Source organism: Salvia miltiorrhiza, chromosome 4 (genome assembly GCF_028751815.1).
Source record: "Salvia miltiorrhiza cultivar Shanhuang (shh) chromosome 4, IMPLAD_Smil_shh, whole genome shotgun sequence".
Lineage (NCBI taxonomy): Eukaryota > Viridiplantae > Streptophyta > Magnoliopsida > Lamiales > Lamiaceae > Salvia > Salvia miltiorrhiza.
The window spans coordinates 32498886-32506641 of NC_080390.1; positions in this window are offsets into that span (position 1 = coordinate 32498886).

Consider the following 7756-nt stretch of genomic DNA (forward strand, 5'->3'; position numbering starts at 1 on the left):
CGACTATGAGCAATCTGAATTGCCACGATAACCGCGAGGAGCTCGGCTTCGAACGCAAAGCCAGTACCACCATTATAGTGAAAGCAGCCACGAACCCAACCAAAATTATCACGAAAAACCCCTCCAGCTGCAATCTTTCCCGGAGCTCCCGAAGCTGAGCCATCCGTATTGACTTTAATCCAGTGCGAGACAGGGGGCCACCAATGTACATTAATCATGACCGGGGGAGGAGCGGCTCTAGTGGTGACATCAATAGCCCGAAGAATCAGATAGTCCGACCAAGTGTTGGTCATATGGCCCAAATTAGTGAAACTACCATCGACCTCTTTGAAAGTAACACGCACTATCTGAAGGAGATGCTTGGCATAGAAAATTTTATCTTTGAAAATGCAAGCATTACGGAGAGTCCAGATCGCCCAGATAAGGGTGATAATACCAGTTTTCCAAAACGTCCGCACCTGCGAGCTGGTGTCACGATTCCAAGCCGCCACAAGAAAACTGTGAATATCATAAGAGAAGTCATCAAACTTAAACCACTGAAGGAACTCACGCCAAATAGGCCTAATATTGTTGCATTGCCAGAAAATATGATCCGCAGTCTCCTCTGCACGAAAACAAAAACAGCAATAAGAAGGGGCAATCAGCCCCTGTCTCCGCAGACGGTCTAACGTAGGCATCCGATTATGCAGCAACCTCCAGCAAACAAGAGAACGTCTGATGGGAATATGATTTTCCCAAATCCAAGAACCCCATAAAACTTTAGGAAAACGATGACAATGCTGAGCGAAAGCCAAAGCAGCGCTGACTTGACCATGCACCGAAGGCTTCCAGAAACGAGTGTCAGAAGCCGAACCAATAGGAAGAAGTAAAATATCGCAGATAATCTCAGGATAATTATTAAGAAAATCCTGAGTGAAGTGCCAAATGCCGTCATAGAAATAATCGGCCACAGAAAAGCTCAGATGCTCCCAAACAAAGAAAGGCACGCGACATTTATCCACAAGTTTATAGCCAAGCCAATCGTCTCTCCAGAAGTTAATCGAGGAGCCATCCCCGATGTAGCTGTAAGAATCGTAAACCAGATCCTGAATCTCCGGGCGTAAGCCCGACCAGATCGAGGAGGCAGTCACAGTATTGGCCGAGCAAAAGACATTCAAGTAGCGAGACTTGATAATACGGTGACCAAAATTCTGCCCACAAATAACACTCCACGCCATCTTCATGAGAAAACACTTGTTCATAAGAGAGAACGAGCGAAGACTCAAGCCACCCTCTTCCTTAATAGCACAAATTCGATCCCAGCTGACCGAGCAATTGGGTTTTTTCAAGATATCTCCTGTCCAAATAAAATTGCGGCATTTACGATCCAGCTCTTTAAGCAAAGTCCTGGGCCAACGATAAACCATCATCGAGTGAGTGATAGAGCTGTGAATAACCGATTTGACCAGACATATACGCCCAGCCATAGAAAGATGCATGCCTTTCCAACGAGCGAATTTAAGCAGAATGCGATCATGAATAGCTCTCAAGTAAATAGCCTTAACAGCACCCGCAAAGATCGGGACCCCAAGATAAACGAAAGGAAGAGTCCCACGTCTGAACTTTAAGATACCCATGATAGAGCGGCGTAATCGGTTCTGGACCTTATCCCCAAAGAAAATATGAGACTTCTCCATCGAGCAAATTTGACCAGAAAGCGAGCCATAGAAATTCAAGATATGAAGAATGGTCCTCGCATTCGCTTCCGTAGCTCTACCAAACACCAGAATGTCGTCAGCATAGAATAAATGTGTCGGGAACATAGTATGTCTACTCATCTTCATAGGTTCCAGATGTCCAGACGCCACACAGTTTTTAAAAAGGGCACTCAAAACATCTTCCGCAATACCAAATAAAATGGGAGACAAAGGATCGCCCTGGCGAACGCCGCGAGTGCACTCAAAATACCCGTGCAACTGACCATTGTAAAGAATTGAAAGGCGAGCAGAACGCAGAATGATAGAAATCCATTGCACAAACTTCTCTGCATAACCAGCAACCCTTAAAACTTTGAGCAAGAAATCCCAACGCAGCGTATCAAAAGCCTTCTTGATATCAATTTTGCACGCCATATTGATACCGCCATTACTGCGTTTCATGCAATTCACGCCTTCCGAGCCAAGCATGATGCATTCATGTATTGATCTGCCGCTAATGAACCCAAATTGATTCTCAGACACACAACTCTTCGCAACGAGGCTAAGTCTCTTGGCAAGGACTTTAGAAATGATCTTGAAAAGAAAATTGGAGAGCACAATCGGCCTCAGGTCCGTTACCGAGTTCACCACATCTTTTTTAGGAATCAGAATCAAAGTGTTGGAGTTGCAGCCATTCGGCAGATACGAACGCATAAAGAAAGCGCGCACAGCACTCCAAACATCAGACTTGATGATCTGCCAACAAGCTTGATAAAACTTACCGGAGAAGCCATCTGGACCCGCAGCACTTTGAGGATCCATGTCAAACACCGCAGCAGTAATCTCATCATTCTCCGGAATTCTTGTAAGCATGTCATTTTGGGAGGGGGTAACCACCTGATCAATCGTCGCTTCCAGAGCCACAATATCAATTTCCTCCAAATTATCCTCAGCAAATAAAGTAGAGAAGAAGTCCACAATATGTGTGCCAATCACATCCTGGTCGTAAATCATGTTGCCCTGAATTTCCAGATGAGGGATAATATGAGGACGCTTTTTATATTTTAACATGGTATGGAAGAAAGCAGTGTTCCTGTCCCCATCATTAAGCCAAGAGGCCCTACTCTTCTGCTTAAGTAAGCTGCTTTTACGACTCAAAGCCACGTTGATTTTAGCTTGAGCGAGAATCTCCGCATCAAAAAGGCTATCCGAGTACCCCTGTTGGGAGACCAAAGTCTGAATCTCAAGAAGCTCCTGTTGTGAGTCAGAGATAAACTGATCCACATTGCCAAAAGTCGTTCTGTTCCAAATACGAAGCTCTTTACGCAGCCGCTTGAGCTTAGCCATTACCTTATAAATGGGGCAACTAACGTCAACCTGGCTAGTCCAAGAGTTCTTCACCATCTGCTCAAAATTCGGGTGCTCCACCCACATGTGAAGAAATTTAAAGAATTTATGTCTTGCCTGAGGAGAGTGACGACACATCAGAAGCAGCGGAGAGTGATCCGAAGTGATTCTAGGCAAAGCATGCGAAGAAACATTGTGCCAGAGCTCAACAAAAGAATCAGAAACTATAGCTCTATCCAAAACCGACTCCACGTGCGACGGCATAAAATGTCTCCCCGACCATGTGAAACGCAAGCCGGTAGTCGGAGGTTCAATAAAACCTGTAGCAATAATAAAATCCCGAAACTCCTGACAAGCAGTATTATTAGGCAAGCAATCGCTAATACGTTCATGTGCACCTTTAATGGCGTTAAAATCGCCCATGAAAACAGTCGAGCCATCGACATGGTCAAGAAGGTCTAACCAGAGACGGCGTCTAGCCACATGACAGTTAGCACCATGAATGACAGCAATCTTGAAGCAGTAATGCATCCATACACATCGCACAATAACAACTTGATCAGAAGACATAATAACCTGAGAGACGATAGACGGGTGGGTAAAAACCCAAATATTAGATCGCATATGATCTCTTGCATTTTGATGGCACGCCACCAGATTAATAGATCTCCAGAAGCTCACCGGAAAATCATCAAAAACAGACTTGGGCTCCAGAATTCCCACAACAACTGGAGAAAAAGAAGCACAATGCTCCTTTAGAATAAGTTTGGATTCTTCCGTGAGACCACGGACATTCCAAACCAAAAAATTCATTACAAACAGTTGGGATGCGTGGCATGGGCCGAACCCATCTCCACTTCGTCACTCCATCTACCCGACGCAACATTACTCATAGTTCTAGCACTGTGGTTCGCATGCGATATAATCTGAAAATCACGTGGACGTTGGCCCGAATCCACCGCCGCCTTCATACGGTCCGTAATTATCTGTTCCGATCTTATGTTGGGTGCCGTCCTCATCGCATCATTTTTTCTGAGACGTCCCTTAATAGTGTTCTCCGGATGAAAAATAGCCTTGCGCGCCATCTGCTCGGAGTTTTGTTTCGGGGGCCTTCCTCGTTTCTTCTGAGGAACCTCAGATTTTGGAGCATCAGACGCCCTCTGATTCTTCATCTCATTCTCCACCTGAAAATCCTGATGAATAACCATCGAATTAGTCCCATGATCAGGGGTAGACATAGCAGAAGGCGTGACCATCTCGGTTTCCGCCAACATCTCATCAGTTCCCTTCTCAGCAACGATTTCCTCGTCAATCTCTTCTTCATGCTCGCTCTGCTGGTCTTCCGGATTGCGTGAAGGAGTAATCGTCGAGTACAGCAAATCTGGTCCATAATTGGGAGCCAGATTTTTTCGCAAATCAGTGCATTCAATCTGCTCGATGAAAGGCTCGAGAAGCGTAGACCCCTGAATGATTTCTGTCTCACGACCTTCTGTCTCTTGAACAACAATGGAGTGTTGTTGGTTCTGCTGACTTCCCATCTGACCAGATTCTCTCCTCGGGGGAGATAATTCTTTCCTCTGGGTAGAGGCCCTTTGCTGTGAAAGCTTGCTCGTCTCCTGTTCGATGAATTGTAACCCTTCATCGTTCATAAGAGGTGAAAATTGGTTGCCCGAAAGCAACTTTGGTGATTCGGATCCAGCCGTATTGAGCCTCCTGGAACCTCTGGAGTCACTTTCCTGATCGATCCCTTTTCGAGAATTCTCGCCAGCAAGCATCTCCTTACCACCCGTAGAGCTCTTGCTTTTAGTCAAAGGAACGAATTCTTGAACCACTCTCTTGTGTTTAGTATTCTCAGGCTCTTGGGCAACCTTCTTGTGTTTAGAATTTTCTGGCTCGACACGACGTTTACATTTATCCAGGGAATGCCCGGTTAACCTGCATCGTGAACAATATAAAGGAAGTTGCTCATAGCTAAACTCGACATAAAATGAGTGATCATCACAGTTAACCATTATCGAATCACGAAGAGGCAACGATAGATCGATTTCAATAAGCACTCTTGCAAAGTGTCCAAACTCCCTTTTAGTTGAGGCACCATCAACACGAATGGGGAGACCAATAAATCTTGATATTCCTGTAACAATCTCCGGATGCCAATACTCCACCGGCAAATAGTAAATACGTACCCAAACTTGGCAAAGAGACGAAACTTCTTTATAGGGGTCAAAGTTACGAACCCATTCTCGGACACGTAGCGGGCCCGTCGATAATTCCCAAATCGTGTGTTGTTTAGCTGAAGACTTATCTTCCGCCGCAGTAAACCTCATAACAAAAAATCCTTTGCTCATGGGGATAACTTGCCATTCATTCTTAATATTCCATAAACATTGAAGTTCGGCCTTCAACTCATTCGTCGGACGTGGCTTATCCCCTTTACGCAGTAATAGTCTACCAATGATGGCAAACTTGAATTCCTCAACTTGTTTTCTGTAGAATTCCGAGGGAATAGTTATGGCGTAGGAATCACCACATGGCTTAGGTTGAATGCTAGTGAACTTGTTAGCAAGAACATCAGGCGTTCTTTTGATTTTGGGCTGGACCATCGTAGCGTAGGAGGGTTGTTCTTTCCGGTTGTTCTCTTGCTGCGCAGTAGACGTGTTCTTCACCAAAACCCTAGTTGAAACTTCAATATTAGGGTTATTGGGATGTTCCTGAGTATTGGCAAATTCCTTAGTAGCCTCGCCGCCAATCTGGCGATCCAGAAGCGCACCACTGCTAGAGTTTTGCGCATTAGGGTTTGTTCTCCCCAAAGCCATGACCGGGGAATTTGGGTATATTGAGCGCAGCGCGATCAGCGCTGCCTGTTCTCGGCGCTCCGGCGGCGGCGCCGCCGCACGTGGACGACATAACAAGGTCACGCAGAGAAGGGTGCGGGAGAGGACATCAGCCAAGAGGGGTATTTGTAATGTAAAAGATAAGGAAAATACGTGGAATCATATTCTAAAAAGTAGAGTGTCATACTTTTGGTTGACACAAAAATGACAAAATTGCCATATTTTTTCATGGACGGAGGAGGTATTATTTTTTTTGAGAAATTTAAAATGTTAATCTTAAAATATATTTTTAGTATTAATATAAATTGTATAACAATTTTATAACTTTTATTTCATGTCTTACTCAACTACTTATAAACGTACTATGAACTTTTATGTAAATAGATAAATTTTAAAATAAATTAAGATTTTTTTTATTATCTTATAACTTGTATTTAATTTTAATAATATTCGTATATATTTTGAAAAATGAATTAAATATATGAAATTTCAACAAAATACGTATCCCGTGCATCGCACGGGTGAAACGCTACGCTAGTGTCCAATTACTTTTGAGCACAAAGATTAATTAAGAAATGTGTAGAAAGTAGATAAAGTGAGTTAATGGAAATTATTTAAATATTATGTATATAGAGAGAATATATTGTCAAAAAAGAAAAATGATATTTGTAATGAGACATCCCATTATATAAAGTGAGATATTTGTAATGAGACGGATGGATGTAGTTATTTATATTCCATTAATTCAACAACAAGTACAGTGAAAGTATATTCTATTATGTTGATGTTCAAGTAGAATTTTAATGGACTTTGTATTAGAACTTAGTCACCTAGTATATAAAATAGTTATTCGTATTCCATTAATTCAACAACAAGTAGGTTAATTGAAAGCATATAAAGACATACATCTATACATTTTTTTACTCCCTCCGTCCCACAAATAAGTTCTTCTTTTTCCATTTAGGGACGTCCCCCCAAATAACTTCATTTTCTTTCTTTTCATTTTTGGACAACTACTCCACCACTAATAATACTTTATTTATTCATACTTTTCAATTTTCACCACTCTCAATACTAATTATAACACATTTTCACAACTTCCAATAATAATTATAACACTTTTCTCCACTATCAATACACTTAACAACTTTTCCTTAAAACTCATGCCGTCTCCAAATAGGAAGCTATTTGTTGGACGGAGGGAGTAAAAAAATATTTTATCATAAAAAAACTAATTTTTATTAATAGTTTATAACTTTACTTTAACTTGAGAATTAACTCAAATTCAATATTGAAAATTAACTAAGAAAGCAAAATAAAACAAACACAAACTTGACAAACTAATATAACAAATCATTGTAAAATGTTAAACAATTAATGTGTGGATATAATGATTGTTAAAACAATGTATTAACATATTATATATTCTTTTATATATATATATATATATATATAGAGAGAGAGAGAGAGAGAGAGAGAGAGGTTCAATTGAAAGAGACAAATATTTGTAGAATTGAGAAGTAATCATAGTCATCTATTTTATGAAATCGAATCTACCAATTTTCGTTGATTCCATGCAAAATTTTTAACTAATTTTTTTTTTATGAATATGTTAATAATTTTGATGAACGCGACATATTTATTTAATATGTTCACTCCAGGATTTGAACCCTTGTGTTCATCAAAATTATTAGCATGTTTATCACAATTATTGATTTGTTCAATATTTCGCAATTTCATAAAATATTTGATTTCTCAATGGAACCTAACCCTCCCCCCCAACACACACAAGAGATCTCAAAATTTAGGAGGGGGCCTCAACGCCCCCGGCGGATCCGCCGCTAGGTCAAGTTGTGCACTTGAGATTTAGTAATTAGTAATTAAAATTTATTTATAATT